The sequence below is a fragment of the Pseudonaja textilis genome, chromosome 3 (genome assembly GCF_049901715.1).
Source record: "Pseudonaja textilis isolate UNSWEBS1 chromosome 3, rPseTex1.2, whole genome shotgun sequence".
NCBI classification, from domain to species: Eukaryota; Metazoa; Chordata; class Lepidosauria; order Squamata; family Elapidae; genus Pseudonaja; species Pseudonaja textilis.
This window is the reverse complement of record NC_141992.1, coordinates 95,492,361-95,503,104: the sequence shown is the minus strand read 5'-3', so window position 1 is coordinate 95,503,104 and position 10,744 is coordinate 95,492,361. Positions and strand designations below refer to the sequence as shown.

Here is a 10,744-nt window from a genome sequence, read left to right as displayed (position 1 = left end):
ATCTTTCATTAATTCTTTTTTTCATCATAAAGAATAAACACAATCATTCCTTTGCCATGTGTATGCATAGACTTATACTTAAAACTACACAAGAAAAACACGTATTTCTTCCTAAGCAGATTCAATTTTTGATCAGGCAAATTAAATGTCACAGAAAAAAATGTGAATGTTATTTAAGCCTATACCAGATTACTCTTCATTTCCTGTAGCACATAGACACGTAGGTAAGTGCTTAGCAGTAAGTATTTACTTATTTCTTTTTCTCAGGAAATTTTGAGAAAGTTCTTTGTGCAGCCTGACACCATCTCTGTACCAAGTAGATTCTAATGTGCACTAGTGATTATTACAGGCCTACCCAGAGTGACAGGTTAATCTGATGAAGGCACAGTTTAAATAAGCAACCACATTTTGTTCTGCCTCCTACTTTACTGGACTTTTAATCATTATGTCTGTGGAAGAGTTCTTGCCCATTATTTTGTAAGCTTTTAGGTGACTTAATAAAGTAATTATCTTAATATAGGTGTAGTTTTAAGAAATCATTCTGGTAATTTGACCAACATTTCCTCCTTTAGAAGAAAAACAATTAGTTGGCTTGATTCACACATCTTGAACTACAATGGCTCATTTGGCTTCATCATTTTTGTTTATTCAGCAAAACAAACGATGTGCACCATGACTGTACTCACAAAATAGTCAACAATACGCCATGGCTAATATACTCTAATGATCGTTATCACTCAGTATAATGCACGAAACTAAAGAAAAGGTGTTATGGCTTAAGATGGTAAGTGAACACATTTATCAAAGCAATATCCAAAGAAAGAAAATAAGTATTTCCAAGTTTGGAAACAGACATGATTCACTGTGAAAGAATAAACGATATAAATAAAAAACATTAAATTGTGTGCTTTATGTCCTTTTCAGCAAAAGCCAACCCTGTCATTAACTCACATTTATTGTTATCCATAGAGAAACTAATAGAAATCTCAGAAACAATTATTGATATTTCTTGGAGACAACTATTGGCTCAGTGAAGTTTGAAATAACAATAAAAAGTATTAAGGTGTAAATCCAAGATATTTCAAAGAACCACCAAACTGATAGTCGCAGAGGATTTGGATACCTAGAATGGTGCACGTCTCAACCTTGCCAACTATAAGATGCATGGATTTCAACTCCCAGAATTTCCCAGCCAGCATGTTGGCTGCAAAATTCTGCGAGCTGAAGTCTACATATTGTAGTTTCCCAAGGTTAAGAAACACCGATTCCTAGACTAATACAAATCCTCCTCCCCTTTCCCTTTTAAATCCATTAGTTGACTAAGGATGATATGCGTTGAAATCTTTCTTGCCAAGCTGTCAACTGAACATTTTCGTTTCCTTTCGGATTCCATGTAACATGTTCCCACACTTCTGAAGAAAGAAGCAGGTAGATCAGAGATGGTATTCAGCAGTTCTGGAGAACCAGTAGTGGAAATTTTGAGTAGTTTGGAGAACCGGTAGCAGAAATTTTGAGCAGTTCGTAATACCACCTGATTGGCCCTGCCCCCATCTATTCTCTGCCTCCCAAGTCCCAGCTGATCTGCTGGGTCTTCTTTTGTTGCCCTGCACAAGAGAAGGAGCTGGAAAGCAGGTTAGTGGGGTGGGGTGGGGAGAGAATGGGATTTTGCAGTATTCTTCCCCTGCCACACCCACCAGGCCATACCACACCCACCAGGCCACGCCCACGCCCACAGAACCGGTAGTAAAAATTTTTGAATCCCACCACTGAGGTTGATGCAGATGAACCTTCAGCAGCGAGGGCTTTGTCGTACATCACCATTACCCAATCAAGTGCTTTAAAATGAGGTGTGGAAAAAACTGTTTCTCCTTGTTGATTGTAAACTGGGAGTGGTGGCAGGGAACTAAGTGATCAGAACCGTGGGAAAGGAGATGGCAATGAACAAAGGGAGGAAAAGTGGGGAAACATTGGCAAAATACTTAGGAGAGTGGTACTTGAACAGATTAAGGCATTTCTTGGAGAGGGGGTCTGGAAAAAAAATGACAAGGGTCCCATCAAACTGTATATTAATCTTACATATTACTATTTTATTCCTGATCACTCAGTTGAGAATGTAAAAATAATCTGTGGCATCATGCTAAGGCCCACCTGAGTTCACTGCTTTAGATGGTGGTTCTGGAATGGTTGTAAGCAGGAAATGGAGGTACAATCCTTTCCTGTTGCTCTTCCCACCAAGTGGAGACATAATAGCTACAACTGGAAGTAGCACAAGCTTTTCAAAACTAAAAGCATATGCTAAAGACCAATCCAATTCTTTATCTATTATAGGTTGACTTTCTCAACTTCATTATATAGAGGAAAAATATGATTTGCTTAAATTTATCGTGAAGAGATTAATTAAATGCTTCTGTGATGGACATATTATGCTTGAATATAAGATGCTTATTTCTATTTATATCATACTAAGCAAAGGAATTTTCTAACTTAACTTTCTGAAGTTAAATCCAGCTTATCCTGTACTTCGAACATTTTCATTATATTCCTTCATGAAATATGAAATATACCTATGTCCTTTTTTAAAATTCTGTTATGATTTTGCTCTGAATTATTATTCAACAAAATCCAGCCCTTCCTAATTCAGAGGAAAGCAAGTGTTAGCTTTTGCTTGTTTAGTAATTTGACTATTTTTAGTCAATGAAGCAACATTTCAAGATATCTAGACATTAATAATTTCCCTTCCTACTCAGGAAGCTATTTTAAATAAATCTCTTTGTTTTGTAGAAACTTTTTTTCCCCAAATACAGTACAATTTTAATATCACATTTAATTAAAATGAACTAATATAGCCAATTTTATACACCCTGTGTAGAAATAAAGTCAATATCCTTCAGTTGTTTCGCACCTGTTTTTGGACAGATGATATGCTGCTAAGGAATGTACCAACTATTCTGCTCTAGCAGGAATAATTTGTCTTTGTTGGAATGCCAATATTTGATATACTGTTTTCCTCTTTGCCTAATGCTTTGCACTGTGGGCCTTTTTTAAAAGAGGGATATGGGAAGGTGTGTGTGTGTGGGGGGGAGTGAATTGTTGCAATTGCTCTGGGCCCCAAACATCAAAAGGTGAACATGGTTCTGAATTTTAAATGATCAGATGGATCAACGCTTTCCATACATACAAGGCGGCAAAATTAATCAGTTAAAGTATAATTTGAAGAGTTATTTCAATACTTTTAGGCAATTTCACTCTTTGGTTTATTGATCTGTTGACCATGGACAACAACAACCAAAGCTAAAGATATTATACCACGTAGGATGCAATGAGAAGAAAGAGTGTAGAGCAGAAGGGCTCAAATGAATCTTTTACAGAATCAATTTTCTTGATGTCTGAAGACATGAAGCTGACTAAAGACTTATGTATATTCAATAATCCATTCCAATATGGACAGTTTTGTAGCCAACAAATCATTAACCAACAAGGAAGCTAGAGTAGATATTCATCACATCCGGAGATTTGAAAATGGGGATTATGATTTTTGGCATTATGAAAAAAAGCCATTGTAATATAGTGATTGGTACCAGAGACATCTAGACTTCCAGCAAGCCATTCTTGCTCAGTGTAATATACTACACGGGATTGTCATGAGACACTTTGTGCGTGTGTGAGAGAGAAAACTTTATGTTATTCTGCTCTCCCTGAAGAGCTAGATAAAATGCAATAAATGGAAGTGCAAAGTAGTGCCACACACCTGAGTTCTCCCTAGGTTTGTATCTTTCCAGGAGCACCAGAAGGACTTGTGCCAAAGTGGAAAATATTTCACCACATCTTTGTGTATAGCAGGCTACAATGCTTAACAAATGTTACCATGTCAGAGTACAGGTGTGTGATACCATTTCTGAAGAGCACTAGTTTTAAAAAGGTCCCTGAAAGCAAAACACTTGAAGAGAAAAGAGAAAAAAAAACAAAAACCTTTTCCCCTGTTGTGCTACTGCTTTATCTGCAGAAAGCTGAATATGGAGAGGCTGAGAGGCTTGCTTCATTTGGTGCAGCATATGGACCACTGTCTAAATTATAGCATCCAAATTTTTGCTTAATGGATATAGTCCAGATTTGGATTGGGTACCAAGAGGTGGAACAACGCTGGATTGTACCATTCTATAATTGCAATGGGAATTGCGGCAATTGCTTTGTTTTGACACAGGGGACCCAAAGAGATCTTCACCCCCCACCCTACCCCACCCCAGAGCAGAATAAAGAACGCAGCGATAGAAAACGGTCGGCGTCGTTCTCTCTTTTGCATCAACTTTTCTAAGAGAAAAGCACGATGTTCTCCCCCCTCCCCCCCGCGTTGGCCATCGGAAGTGGCCCAGTCCAGTCAAACACCTCAGGATTTTACCCCTTCGTTTTTGACGCCTCTGTCGGTGCAGCGCGTAATTGAAGCGGGGGCGAGGTCTCTCCTCCTGCGGGCTTCCAGGTGTGCTTGCCAGCTGTTTCCCCCCCCCACCCCATCCCTCCCCTTCCCGCTGCAATTCTGTCAAAAAAAAAAAAAAGAAGGATGCTTTTTGCGTGGGCACCCCGGGCCGGAGGGAGGAGTTTCGCTCCGGAAGACTGAGAGGCTCGAGTAGGACCTGCGTAAAGGAAGAGCGGGCTGTAACCAGCCGCACCGCTCCCACGTCGTTCTCGTTTTTTCCATTTGTTTCTTCCCGGGCCGAGTTCCTCTTTCTCCTGTTCTCCAGAGCCGTTGCTGCGCGTCCCGCCCCTTCCTCGCTTTCGGTCCCGCCTCCGACTCCCCGGAGAGGCCGCCCAGCGCCCGCCTGTTTGCCTAGGCTGCTGCCGCTGCCTCCATCGCCGCCTGCCAGCTCGCTCGCTCGTTCGCTCTCTTTTTTTCCCCCCAGCCTCGCGCTTGCTCCCTGCCTGCTGCTGCCTCCTCGCCGGTCGCGCGGACGGGCTGCAACTCGCGACCTTCTCCTGCCCTGCTCTCTCCCCCGTCCCTCCCGAGCAGCAGCCGGAGCAACCCTGCGAAAACTAGCAAGCCGCGCCGTCCAACCGCCACCCGAAGCCCAAGAAGACACACTTCTTTTGCAAGCCCGGCCGTCGGGGCTTGAGAAGGGAAGACGGCCAAGGCCGTTCGGCAGCGGAGCTCCTGAGGTGAGAGCGATAAGGACAGCCAGCCTCGCAATCTCTCGGGGTCGCCTCGCTCGCATGCATGGAAACGCGCGCCCGTCAAAGACAAACCCACCCACCCACCGCCCCCAAAGAGAAGAGAATTAGGGATCTGCTGCTGGCGCTGGAAGGAAAGGCGATGCTGCTGCTGCTGCTGCTGCCTTTCCCAGGTCCTGGGAGGCCTGGCTTTTCGCACTTTGGACGTTTGGCGTTAAGCTGCGACCCAGAGCTTTGGCGCTGAGCAAAAGGCACCCGAGCATCCTCCCCCTCGACTAAGTTGCCGAGGGCGAGCATCTTTCCTGATACGGGGCTCGGTTTAGATGGGGTTGGCAGGTGATTTAGGCCCTCCAGGATTTGGGCGCCCGTCTTTCATCTCTCCCTCTCTTTCATTTTTGGGGTGTGTGTGCTTTCGGATTGCTCTGCTTCCCATTACGGTATCCCCAATGCCTTCTGCTAGGTGACAAGCCAGGGTTGATGAGGGAAAATAATCTGATTTCTCATCTCCTTCGGTTCCAGTTATTCTGGAGAAGAAACAAAAAGAGATGAATGTCTCTGTTGTTTATTTTGGTATGCATGTTGTTTCCCCATAGAGGAATTCAGACATAAATACTTCTTAGTGCTATACTGGGAGCCAGACTTAATTGGAATATTCCAGTCATGTAGCTGTTGGCAGTTGTTTGGAGGGGTATCTGAAATTCACCTATTGTTTTGTGTTTAGTTTGTAAAAGTTAACTAATAATAATTAAGTTCCCTTTGGGAATTACTTCTTTTTTAAAACAAACAACAAACACTTAGGTCTTAAAATCCTGTTGTTATCCTTTCCAGTTTAAAAGAAAATACATTTCAACATCTATAAGAAAGACAGCATTTACATTATTGCTGATTTAACTGTAGGTGTCAGAGTCTGCTTTTCCTGGCATGATGATGGATACATATATATATATATTTGCAGTTTTATACTTCCTCCCAAAGAGGCCAGTGGAGGGCTTCCTGTTTGTTTTCAAGCTGCATTTAGCAGTGTGAGTAGTAGTAATATAGGCGTCTCCCTACAATCTCTCCAATTAGTGCATAAAAGCTTCATTTCTTTAGGGAGTGTCAGTACTTTGGAGGTGCTACTATATTGCAAACTTGGAAGAGTTGTTTATTTATTTATTTGTCATTCACTGGCTTCTATATGTATCAGTTGCATTTTTGGAAATATCAACTGCATTAGAGAGCCATTTTTCACAAGGTTTTACTTTGTGCAATTTATACTGCTATGAGTTTTTCCTGCTTGTGATGGACAGCTGCTGTTTGCTGCTTATGATGCCAGTGAAGAATAATTCTGGAATGGTGGGATGAGTTTGCCCATTGCATGCTGAGTATTCAAAGACATGAATCGAAGTGGCTAGGGAACTCTGGGAGTTGAAGTCCACATAGTGGTCAAGGTTGGAAAGCTCTGCCTACAGCTTCGAGATTGCAGTCAGACTGTTCCTATTTGTCTTGACAGATGCACTGCTAATTCAGGAGAATCAAATTTCATGATCTATTCATTTGGTGCTGAGAAGAGTTTCAATTTGCAAGAAACCACTTAGAATTCAAAAGGAATTAGTTAACCTAGTGTAGCCCCTTCTCCTCAGTTCTTCAAGCTGAGGTACTATGATGAAATCTTCCCAACACATGTTGATTTATCTTTTTTAAAATCCTCTTCAGAAGAGAGGAGGTTTTACAATTTAGACAGTTTATCCCAATACTGAGAAGTTTTAACAGTTGGCATTTTCTCTAAATCTTATTTCCCCATAATATATATCCTATTATCTTTTTGGATGGGCAGATTTATTTACACATTAACTTCACTGGTCTCTATTTAAATATTTTGATTAAATCGTAATATAATATTCTGAGTTGGTAAAAAAAAAATGATGTCAGATTATTTAGTGAAGCTATCTTGCCTTATTGTCTAGGGAATGATTCTTAGTCATGTAGGCAAGTTGGTATGAAATTTATTTTTAGTATTCTGAAAACAAACAATCATATTTTAATATAAGAAAACAGCACTAGTTTAACACTGAAACATTGTAGCTGAGTTACTAGATGCTACAGTGTAACAAGGGAGCCCTAATCCTTAATTGAACCATATGAACATACCAAATCTAATAGCATGATGGAGAAAAGGGATTCAGACTAGCAATTTACTGTAGTTGCACATAATTTTTGTCTTCTCCTTACTGGCTATTATGTCTGAGTGAATAGGTGACTCTATTTTGATATCTTAAAAACATTTAATGGCCTCATAATTTTAATTATAACAGAAAGCTGATATATTTTTAGGCTCTACATTTTGTAAGTGTGTGCCTCAGGAAGTTTTGTTAATTATGATTAAATATTTTTTCAAAGTTTAAAGACATGGATGAACTGTCAGAAATTCTGTCTGTGTGGCAGTGTTGGCAAGGGAAATGATTTAAGTACTAGGATTGTTCAAAGTTCTGATTTTCAGATATGTTGATAATACCTGTACAATCAACTTCAGAGTGACAAGACCCAAGAATTATGACTTATCTTTTCTCAATTCAGTAACGTGTGCTGAAACTCCCATGTCATGTTCTTTTTTTGATAGCTTATGTTATAGCAGCAGCAGAGCACAGCAGGGTGTGTGTTTTGTTGTGCAATAATATTAGCGGCTGAAAGCCATTTTTCACTTTCTGTCTTGCAACAGGCTTTGGGACTCGGTGTTAGTAGACAACATCTGTGCATTGTTCCCTCTTACAACATTAAATATTCTTCAAGATTGATAGGTAGAAGGTGGGTGCTTTTGTTCAACAGAAATCTTTTTTTTAAGTGAACTTCAGTCTTTCATATCACTGCAATTCTAATGTGCATATTTCTGTTTCCTCCCTTATTTTTTTCTTCTCTCTGACTTCCATATGTGGACTTACAACTTTTTAGACATTTATTTCTATCTTGTTTGACCAATGTAGGTTTGTATGTGGCTTTATGTATGCATGCATTTGGAGAAGTCTGAGAAATGGAACATGATGTAAAAATTGTCAATTTTTGTCTTTTACTCATGATTAGTTTACAGGATAGTTTTCAGGATGAGAAAATAATTCATCATTCAAAAAGTACCTTATATAATGATAATTGTTGTTGACTAAGGTTTTTGTGATGGTTTGAAAGGGAGTGATATCTGCATATTTTACTCTACAGTTTTAAGATTTGGTGCAAGAGGCTTCTATTGTGATAAAGTGCTTGTTATGCAGTGACACTTGCTAGAGTTTAGGATCATAAAACTGATCCTGGAGTCAGTAGGCATCATAAAAGTGAAGAAATACCTTGCTATTGAGTTTAGAAAATGGACTTTTTAAGTTTGGGAGTGGAGGTCTGTGGTAAAAATTACAGTGTGGTGGGCCTGCCTGTTGCTATGCCAACAGTGCTCTGTGAGCTGTTACATTGTTCGTTGCAGGTTGCTTTATACAGCATTGGCTTGCCAAAAAGATAACAACAACCTATGTTTCTTGGTATGGCTGTTCTGCATGATACATTGGTATGGTGTGTGTGTGTGTGTGTGTGTGTAATTGGACAAGAATAGATGTACTATTTAAGGAAGTTTTCCTGTTTCAGTTATGACTGAGGAACATGCCTTGCTGTGGCTGTTGTTAGTCTGAACCAAGCTATCCCTGTGTATATCCTTAATTTTATCATATTTATATTGTGCTTTTACTTTAGGGGTTATAGCAAGCAACATGAATAGATAAAGAGTGACTTCTTACACAATGGCAGACTACAGAGGATCTTGGGTTCAATGCTGTATGTGTGTATCTTCCTAACTGCTTCCTTTGGGGCAATTATGCCTGACATAATGAATTGGACTATGTCTCTTTCTATAGCATATGCGTCTGACAGTATTTTGCATGTGTTTGTTTTCTAGCCCTGTGAATTATGGGCAGAAAAAAAGAAAGGAAACAAAGTGCTTTTTTAAATTAAACTTTTCTACCTTTGCTTCAGGTAAAGAGTATTTATATCAAAATATATAGGGTTTTGCTTTTCATTTTTGTATATTTCAGCAATGTTTGGTGGACACACAAATAAATGCCCCCTACTGAAGATGCTTTTTTTCCATTGAAAAAGGCAGATCAGACTAAGCTATTTGTGACTATATTTTATTGTCCTATACTCCTGAAGTGTTGGACTATATTCTGGAAATAGTAGAAAGTTGCTTATGCTGTTGAAGCATCTTATTTCTCTTGACTGGAGGTGTGTACTTTTAAGAGAACCAATGTGATACAATAATTAAAATGTTGAACTGGGTCTAAGAAGAAGCCCAATTCAAACCCTGCTTTGATGACTTGGCCAAGCATTATTTTTCATCCTAAAAAGAAAGGATGAAAATTTTGTCTTGATGAGATAAAATGAGGGAAGGTTCCATTTGGAAGGTGCTGTCTTTTGTTTCAGCGTAAAGACAGGATATATGTACAATAATAATAATAGAGATGCAGGGAGGTATGAAAGATGTATGAACCAGTTTGAGAAAAACTTAGTCTCCCTCTTAAGAAAAATAAGTATGATTTGTTCTACTTCTTAGCATACTATCAACCTTAGTCCCTTTCAGATCTACCTGATGGAGTTGTCATGACAATTGTGGCAGTTCAAAATTATAACATCACTGAAAAAAATAACTTATGACTGGTTTTCACACTTACGACCTTTGCAGCTTCTCCATGGTCATGTGATCAAATTTAAGTGCTTGGCAACTGGCATGTATTTATGACAGTTGCGTCATTCTGAGGTCATGTGATCACCATTCATAACCATTCCAGCTGGCTTCCAACAAGCAAAGTTAATGGGGGTAGCCAGATTTACTTAATAATCATATGATTCACTTAACAGTTGCCCCCATAAAATGGGGCAAAACTCAATTAACCACTGCCTTGCTTAGAAATGGAAATTTGGGGCTCAACTGTGGTCATAAATTGAGATTACCTGTAGTGTAGAGTAATTTACTAAGAAATGTCAATTTTCATTTTAATTTACAGTATGTTATCGTTAAGAAATATCAATTTGCATTTTTTATTTTTATTTATATTAAATATAATTTAATGTGCTGCCTGTAGCTAATAATAATCGTATCTGAAGCTGTACTCCCAAGTGAACAAATAGAACCAGGGTTTTATGTTGAATATCTGGATATATTCAGGCAGACATATCCCTGGAACCACTTTCTTATTATCAGTCAGAATCATAAAGAGGAGGAAGAAAAAGAAATGGAATTTGTATTCAACAAAAATTATCCCCTTTTTCATGAATGTATGTTTGCGGTATGCCATGTAGGTAGCTATGCAGGTCTCAACAGTGCCCAGATGAGAGGTCACTTAGAATCCCAAGTAAATCTCTTTATGATTAATGACAAGAAATTAAAAAAAAATACTGCCATGATTTGTCTTCTAATCTGAGTTGCACATGGGGTTGGAGAGGGATTCCTAATTCTTACCCATAGTCCAAAGCATTAATAATCACAATATATTTCTTTAAGTTTCTTGATACTATTGTATTTTCAAATGCTGATTTTTTTTATGATTAGAAAGAATGTCTCAGAGGCCAACAA

The 10,744-nt window shown here is 39.1% G+C and overlaps 1 protein-coding gene across 2 annotated transcripts in view; it reads left to right on the top strand.

Moving 5' to 3' along the window:
- Positions 1 to 4,368: 4,368 nt before the first annotated feature.
- The window catches only part of C3H1orf21 (chromosome 3 C1orf21 homolog), a 146,610-nt gene continuing 140,234 nt past the window's right edge, over positions 4,369 to 10,744 (top strand). The window contains exons 1-2 of one of the 2 annotated variants that reach the window (XM_087930433.1): positions 4,790 to 5,148; positions 7,859 to 7,944. The gene's annotated coding sequence lies outside the window, so the exon portion shown is untranslated. Of the gene's footprint in view, positions 5,149 to 7,858; positions 7,945 to 10,744 lie in introns of both variants that reach the window. The other variant, XM_026703260.2, reaches the window with a different exon arrangement.